Genomic DNA, 8,693 nt, shown 5'->3' on the forward strand with positions numbered 1-8,693 from the left:
GTAGATATTTGAAAGTATTGGTCCACAAAAACATGCGATAGAAAAATAGAAATTCCCCAAATTCCCCTTTTTTTTAATTGGATCCATGTCATTGTAAATTCTTCAGTTTTGAAATATACTATGATAATATGTGATATTATAACTATGCCACTTTAATATTGGATCCATGTCATTGTAAATTCTTCAGTTTTGAAATATACTATGATAATATGTGATATTATAACTATGCCACTTTAATACTACAATAATTTGAGGTATGCCACTGTTTACCCTTTCATAGCTTTCGCACTGGTGAGTGGTGCTACCTATTCCGATGGTTCATACCGCTTCTACTCACTTCAAATCCTTTATATTTTAGAACGGAGAGAGTAGCTCGTGAACTGGAAAAATATGCAATTAATGTTGCAAGTTTAAAATGCTTCTATAGTTGTATATGCTGTAGGATGATTAGTTTCTATTCCCCCCTCTCACAAAGAATTTATTTTTCAGTTTTTGAATATAACTTTTGACTCTTCAACTTATTTAAAAGTTTTATATGATTAGTTTTTTTAATGAGAAAATATGAATAGTACTTTGTGTGTGACTAATTTTTTTAAATATTATTATAAATTTTTAAATAAGACAAACAGTCAAACGTTAGATAAAAAAAACCCAAAAATAAAGTCTCTTTGAGACGGCGGAGTACAAGTGCAATCTGCAGGTACAGCTTTGGATCTTGCGATAGCAACCCACTTTTAAGGCCGTGTTTAGATTCAAATTTTTTCTTCAAACTTCCAACTTTTCCGTCACATCAAATATATGGACACATGCATGGAGCATTAAATGTGGAAAAAAAACCAATTGCACAATTTGCATGTAAATCGCGAGAACGAATCTTTTGAGCCTAATTATATCATGATTTGATAATGTTATGCTACAGTAAACACTCGATAATGACGGATTAATTAGGCTTAATAAATTCGTCTCGCAGTTTACAGGCGGAATCTGTAATTTGTTTTATTATTAGTCTACGTTTAATACTTCAAATGTGTGTCTGTATACTTAAAAATATTTTGGCACATGAACTAATCACAGCCTAAGTCGTACCATCGACAACTTTTTAAATTTGTCGTTGTTCATGCATCCATGTACCACCTGTTGATCTAGCTAGCTAGGAGTAGATTGCCGGCCAGCTTTTGAATGCATGCTTGTCTTAGCAAGGATGACAAATGGTTGAGAATGATGTATGAACTAATCACTCTCCAGCTGTTGCAACTTGCAAACAAGAAGCATTAGTGAAGAATAGCGAATTAGTTACTACCAAGTCATAAAAACAACTCCCTCTATTTCATTTTATATTATAAGTCATTTTAACTTTTCTCTAATCAAACTTTATATGTTTGACCAATTTTATAGAGAAATTTAGCAATTTCTACAACATCAAATTAGTTCTATTACATCTATCATCAAATATTTTGATAATATGTTTCTTTTCAGTTCGAAATGTTGTTATATTTTTCTATAAACATTAGTACGTATCCTTCCATCTGTGGCGGCCTCTCACATGCCTGGTTTTGCCGGCCATCACAGCTTCATCTCAATTGGGCCAAAATAAACACCGTCGTAGAACTCGTACAGGCATAATCAAGTTGCATATAGCTAGAGCCCGTCATCGATGATACTCATCTATGACGGTGTCACGCCCAGAAATTTAGCCCAAATTTCTAGTCTATTTTGTGTATTAAATCCCTGTCCAGGACCAACCAGGGTACACGAAACGACAAATTAATATACAGATTCAAACGTAAATAAAGCGTAAAATACTTACAGAAGAGGCACTTAGTCCTCACACCGAAACGAAAGCAGCAGTAGCGAAAAAAGGCAATCCTAGTGGAGCTTCAGCTCCACTCCACAGGCAAAACTCAACTGGGGTATGAGCCTTGGTCCTCTAACTTCGTCTTCAACTCAGAAGCGCTATACTTCTGAAAGGGGGAAATAAAAGCAAGGCTGAGTAAAACCACCGTACTCAGCAAGCCACACCAAAAATGCAGACGTGCAAAGGGAAACAAGGATGGCTAGTGGCTATTTGCATAAAGGCGGTTGCAAAGCATTTTATTGAGCAAAACAGTAAAATGGTTGATTAATTAAGGTAACAATAAATCTCTACTGATCAACGCTACACCACGTTGAACAGGCCCAACCAAACCTCCTGAACTACACCAGTTCATTAACCAATTATTAAGGATGTGACTAATCATGGTGAATCTGGTCGATCGCCCATAATCACGGGCACGGCTATTCGAATAGTTTTACTCTGGCCAGAGGTGCACAACTGTACCCACAAAACACAATCCACCGGCATGTCACCGTGTCTGTGCAGACACGTCACCATGTCGAGTGATTGTGACAAGACCCTTCATATAACTCTCCCCTAACTATCCACACCACGCTAAAGTTTCACCCCCACCCCTACCACAGAGGTGGGCAGTCCCCTTGTGCGTCGCGTTGAATCCGGCAGCTGGACAACCAGACACCCCCGGCTGACCCAACTCCATCACGCCCACACTCGCCACAGGTGCCTAGGAAAGGGTCGAGCTACACTACAAGTCAAGTAATTACTATTCCTGCTTACGGTAAGCACCGTTAGTCTTCTAGGGTTTCTCGTGAACTGGTCCTTAATTGCCATGGGCGCTACTAGCAAAATCATGCACCCACAGCCCACCATTCAGTCGCACCCTGATCCCCTGTAATTAGTAAGACATGCAATTTTATTTGCAAACGACAAAACATTTATAAATTGGGATCAACATGCTCAAGGGGAATGTGTGACTTGCCTTGCTTCTTCAATTGATCTTCTGAACTCTTTTCCTCGCAACCACGGACTTCCGAAATGGCGGAAACTACACGCTGGCACACAAAATGAGGAAAAACCCTAATAAAAACCAAGTAAACAGTACATAAAAAGTAAACAAACAGGTAGATCTCAATTTTAGATGAATTTTGCAAGTTGAATGGCTCAATTTGGAGTTCGTATGAATTAGTTATGAATTTTAGAAGCTTTTGAGACATTTAAATCAATTTCTAGAATTAAACCAAATTATTGCACAATTATTAATTATTTCTCAAAGGAAAAAGGGATGTTGACACCATTGAAGGGGAGGCTGGCGCCGACACGTGGGCTCCAGACGTCAGTGGCTCCAAAGGGTCGGCACATGGTGGACCAAGTCCATCGCGGCCCAGGCGGCGCCGTGGACCTGGACCACAGGTTGTCCACGGGCGAGCGGAGTGGCGCCAGCCAGACGAGAAGCGGCGGTGCGTGGCCGGATGGCCACCGGCGACGAGCGGCGGCACGGGAAGCGGCGAAAAAGGGGGGAGGGAAAGGAGAGAAGGAGGGAGAGCTCACCGAGCACCATGGCGGCGAGGAGTCAACGAACGGTGGCGGCGCCTTCTTGGGAAGACAACGCGGGCGGCACCTCGGTGATGATCGGCGAACATGGAAAGGCGGCCGAGCACGCCCTAGACCAGCTGGAGGAGGAGAAGTGGTTAGGAGAGCGCGAGGGGGCCGGGAACGACGAGGAAGGGCGACCGGAGGCAACGAGGGCGAGGGAGCTCACCGGAGAACATGGAGGGTGGATTTTTAGCGGCGGAAGGCGACGATTGAGCGGCGGCTGAGGCACGGAGGCGGAGTCACCCAGCGTTGTTCCCACCGCCGGCGATGATCGGCTGAAAGCGGCAAAGGCGATGGCGGCTCGGGTTGGCGGTGGAAGTAGGGCTCCAGTGATTGTTTGGGGAAAGGGAGCGGCTACCGGGGTGCGGCAAGGCGCGGCGAACGCGATGAAGGCGGTGGTGCGGCGTGAGGTGGATGGGGACAGTGGCAAGAGGCGACTGGAGGAGGTGAAGGTGAGGCGGCTCGGGTGTGGTGGCGGGAATGGCGTCTTGACAACGCTTTTGGAAAAAGAAACGGATGCCGGGGTGCAGCGTGGAGCGACAACGTTGATGAGACTAGCGGCGGCGTGCGGCAGTGATGTGACCATGGCTACTACATATATAACCATTGCTCATATCATGGATGAACAAGAAAATATCAAGATCAAGTCCTCTAAGTGCTGGAATCCGATTTGGCCACCTGCTACACTGCTGACTTCAAATGGCCGCCAAATCTACATACAACCTCCGTTTTTAGCCCGTGAGTACTTGATAGAAAGCTCTCAAAGCCCTCTTTCCAACGGATCCAGCCTCATTGCCAAATTCCATGTCGTTTTGCTGCAATCACAAGGTGTTGCGTCACCTATCTTGGGCCTATGGGCTTGTAACTTTGTTTGGGACCCCGGCCCAAGTGGGGCCCATGTGGAGTGCGGCCCAACTAGGTGGAGAACAACCCTTCGCACCCCTTGGTCATCCTCCCACCCCTATAAATTGGTAGGTACCCCTTCAGGGTTTCTTGGGTTTTGTTTAGAAGAAAGTTTAACCATTGCTACTTCCTTGTAGCGCGCGTGGCACCTAGACCGTCCATCTGCTTGTATTGAAAACCCCAACTTATCATGTGTATTCATTCCTATTTGCAATTCAGATTGCTTTTATCTTGTTCTTGCTTGTTTCTTCAATTTGCTTGCAGGAATAAGGTTGATCTGCACCGACAAGATCAACAACCCACGGAGAGGTGTATCGATCGCAAAGGCACAACACAACATCTTGTACGGTTGTAGTCGGGTCGTCAACGTTTCTCCCAAATTGTAGTTATCATCAACTCACTGAAAGATTGGGCCAAACAACTGCCTTGAGTGTCGAAAGGAACTCAAGGTTCATCAGGTGGTATCAGAGCTTTCATTGCTTGGTGAGTTTTTATCTACATATAACCAGAAATTGCCATAAAAAAATTGTATCCCGTACCTAGCAATATTTGTGCCATTGCATTGTTCTTTTTAATTTTTGCTTTGTTGAGTTTGCATTGCATCGTCAAGTCGTGTTGCCGGTCTTAGCGTTTAGTCCGTTTAGAGTTTCGAGTTCTTGTCACGTCTCGTTCCACTATCGTCGTCGCCGCCGTATCTTTGTTGTCGTCGGGACCTAGGAAAACGGAATCATCTTGTCGTCAGGGTTTCGTTTTTCTAGTTTTCAAAAGTATTTGTCGATCGGTTTTGGAGTTGCTGAGTTGCATCTTGGGGCCTGTTTGGTAGAGCTCCAACTCCTAAACCCAGGAGTTGGGTCTGGAGTGGAGTTGTGGAGCTGCCTAAACCCAGCTCCACATCTCTAGTTCATTTTGTGAGAGAACTCCACCCAGCTCCGCTCCCATTTTAGGTGGAGCTAAAACTGTTTGGCTGAGCTCCAGCTCCAAGAGAGGTGGAGCTCGAGCTGGAGCTGTGCCAAACATGCCCCTTGGTTTGCCGTCCTACCATGCTTGTATTTGGCTGTGCATGTGCGCGTGAGAAAGATGGAAGGAGAATATTAGATTAGATTGGATATTTGGAGATCGGTTGATTTCTTGTTTTAGCACATAGTTTCCAAACCGTGTTTCCGGTTTCCATCTGAGTCCAAGTCCCACACGTGCCCAGTCCCACCTCTCTAGACTTAGGGCCCCTTTGAATCAAAGGATTTATGTAGTAATTTCATAGGATTCAAATCCTATAGGAAATTTTCCTATTTGGCCCTTTGATTCAAAGGATTGAAACTTTTCAAATCCTATGAAATTCCTATGGAATGGCATATTGCATGTGGATTTTGGAGGAAATTTAGCAAGAGCTCCAACATCTTGGAAAATTTCCTTTGAGTCTATCTCTCTCATCCGATTCCTACGTTCTTCCTACGCTCCAATCAAACGACCATTCCTGTGTTTTTTCTATGTTTTGCAATCCTCTGTTTTACACTTCAATTCCTATCAGAATCCTATGTTTTTCCTATTCCTCCACTTTTTCTATCCTGCGATTCAAAGGGGCCCTTATTAGTCGGACTCCCTCCTCCCTCTCCAAATCACATTATCTCTCTGTTCTGAGTCGTGTCAAACAATTTGGTGAAATTCTGTGTTTTACGTCGGTTTTGAGATCCGTTTGGAAAAACGGAACCGGCATAATTTTAAGCATTCCATTTTTTATAGTTGTAATTTTGGTTTGGACTTTTACATTTGAGTCCTTGTAATTTTTATATTTTACGTTCGAGTCCCTATTACCTTACATTGAGGTCCTTGGAGTTTGTTTTTGGTTTAAAAAATCAAAAAAAAATAAAGAGAAAAAAGGCATAAAGGTGCATAAAAAAGGAAAAGAAAAGCCGCACCAAAAAAAAGAAAAGGAAAAAACAAAAAGAATAAGAAAAGAAAGAAATAAAAAGAAAGAAAGAAGGAAAAGAGAAAAATCAGTTGTATCTTTGAGTTTGCTTTCATTTATCAGAGTGTGCTTGAGTTATTTCTAGTGCTATCTTATGGTATCGTTTGTGTCTAGGCTCGTGTTTCTAGTACGTTCTAGCCTAGTACCAGCATGGTACTTGACTTTGAACCATTATTCAACTTTGCATTCTCTGATTTGAACTATTGCTTTCCTTTGCTACATATTTAAGTCTACCCAAAGCTCCATAGATTTGATTGCAGCCGTACAACAAGTGTTTGCCAAGGCATCGATACATCCAAACTCCATTGAGGTGCTTGGTTGAGTCGGTGTACGTCACCATTCCGCTTGCTTTGGTAAGAACTTGTAAGAGCTTGGTGAAAAGCTTGTGTTTGTGTGATATTTCAGCTGCCACTACCTAGTAGTTGATAGGAGTATGCATAATCTTGTGTATGTTTCTTGTTTGCTACTAACCATGGCAGGATTGCGCAAGGGGAAACGAGATGGTCATGCTCAACATCGACTTCTTCACCATCAACGAGATATAGCGGCTTCTTCACGCATTGCATATGAGGTACATGATAATGGTCTTGCAAGGGTAGAATCTAATTTGCTAGTTTTTGATGGTAAGTATGATTCTGCCGCTTATGTTAATTGGGAGCTAGCAGTAGACAAACAATTTGATGAATATGATTTCTCTAATGCTCAAATGATTAAGGTTGCTAGTAATAAGTGTACTGGTTCTGCATCTTTTTGGTGGTATACTGTTGGCAATAAGCTTGAAACTTGGGATGAATGCAAAACAATGATGAGGAAAAATTTTGTGTTTTCATATTATAAACATACTCTCCTTGAGAAATTAGAACATCTAAAACAAGGTGATAAAACCGTGCGGGAGTACTTTCATAACTTTAAAATTTGTATCACTTATAGTGGTTTAAAAGAAAGCAATGAGAACATAGTGACTAGATTTTTTAGATGGCTTAATTCTGATATTCAGGCTGGGCTTATTAACGTGACATATGATCATATAGGCCACTTGTTCATGCTTGCTTCCAGTGTTGAGAGCAATATTTTAAAGAACCCAAGGGAGAAACAAGCTATGCTTGTGCCTCCTATTACTGACATTTTGCAGGGAGCTTAGAACATTCACCATGAAGAGAAGAGCAATATGATCGAGATGCCATCTCCATCGCTCACGAAAGAAGAAGAGAAGACTAATGCACTTACATCATCCGAAGAGAGAACCACATGTAATCTTAATGGTGCTGCGATTAATCAAGATGACTATGCCATTAATGAATTGAACATGTCTACTTTTCATGCTAGAGAAGAGCAACCATTAGTGGAACAAATTGCTGAGATGCCTTTGTCATAAGTTGATTTACTTGCTGTTTCTTGTGATAAAGAAGAGTTGTGTGATAATGCTTCACTTATATCCATGCCATAACTAGTGAATGAACATGCTATTTTAGTGTTTCTTTGTGTGCTGATTTTAAGCATGTTGTTCACATTACTAATGAAGTAGAGGAATGTGAATTGCTATCTTTTTTAAATACTTTGGGCTATGTTTGGTTTGATGATTTTCGTGAGCTCGGAAATTTGAAAGAGAAATTATTTGCTAAATCTGATTTGCCATGTCCAACTAATGCTATTTCCCGTATCGTTGGCGAATATAGTGATAGAGGAATATATTTCGTGTATAGAGTTTACATATGTTCGGATTTAGAACCTCCTGTACATGTGGATAAAACATGCAAGCTAGAGAGAAATGTTATCGCTAACAAAATTATCTTGAGTTTGTCAGGATGTTCTAAATGTACTACGCGATGAGCACCGTATGGAAAAACCGAGGACGGTTTTCCATGAAGAAGGGGAGGATGGTGTGACCATGACAACTACGGATACAACCATTGCTCACATCATGGATGAACAAGAAGATATCAAGTTCAAGTCGTCCAAGTGCTGGAATCCAATTCGGCCACCAGCTACACCGCTGACTTCAAACGATCGCCGAATCTGCATACGACCTCCGTTTTTGGCCCGTGAGTACTTGATGGAAAGCTCTCGGAGTCCTCTTTCCAATAGATCTAGCCTCATTTCCAAATTCCATGTCGTTTGGCCGCAATCACATAAACAAGGTGCTATGTCACCTGTCTTGGGCCTATGGAGTTGTAACTTTGTTTGGGACCTCGGCCCAAGTGGGGCCCATGTGGGGTGCGCCCCAACTCGGTGGAGAATGACCCTTGGCACCCCTTGTTCATCCTCCCACCCCTATAAATAGGTAGGTACCCCTTTAGGGTTTCTTGGGTTTTATTTAGATAAAAGTTTAGCCATTTCTACTTCCTTGCGGCGTGCATGTCGGCTAGACCGTCCGTCAGCTTGTATTCGAATCCCCAACTT

This window comes from Oryza sativa, chromosome 3 (assembly GCF_034140825.1).
Source record: "Oryza sativa Japonica Group chromosome 3, ASM3414082v1".
Lineage (NCBI taxonomy): Eukaryota > Viridiplantae > Streptophyta > Magnoliopsida > Poales > Poaceae > Oryza > Oryza sativa.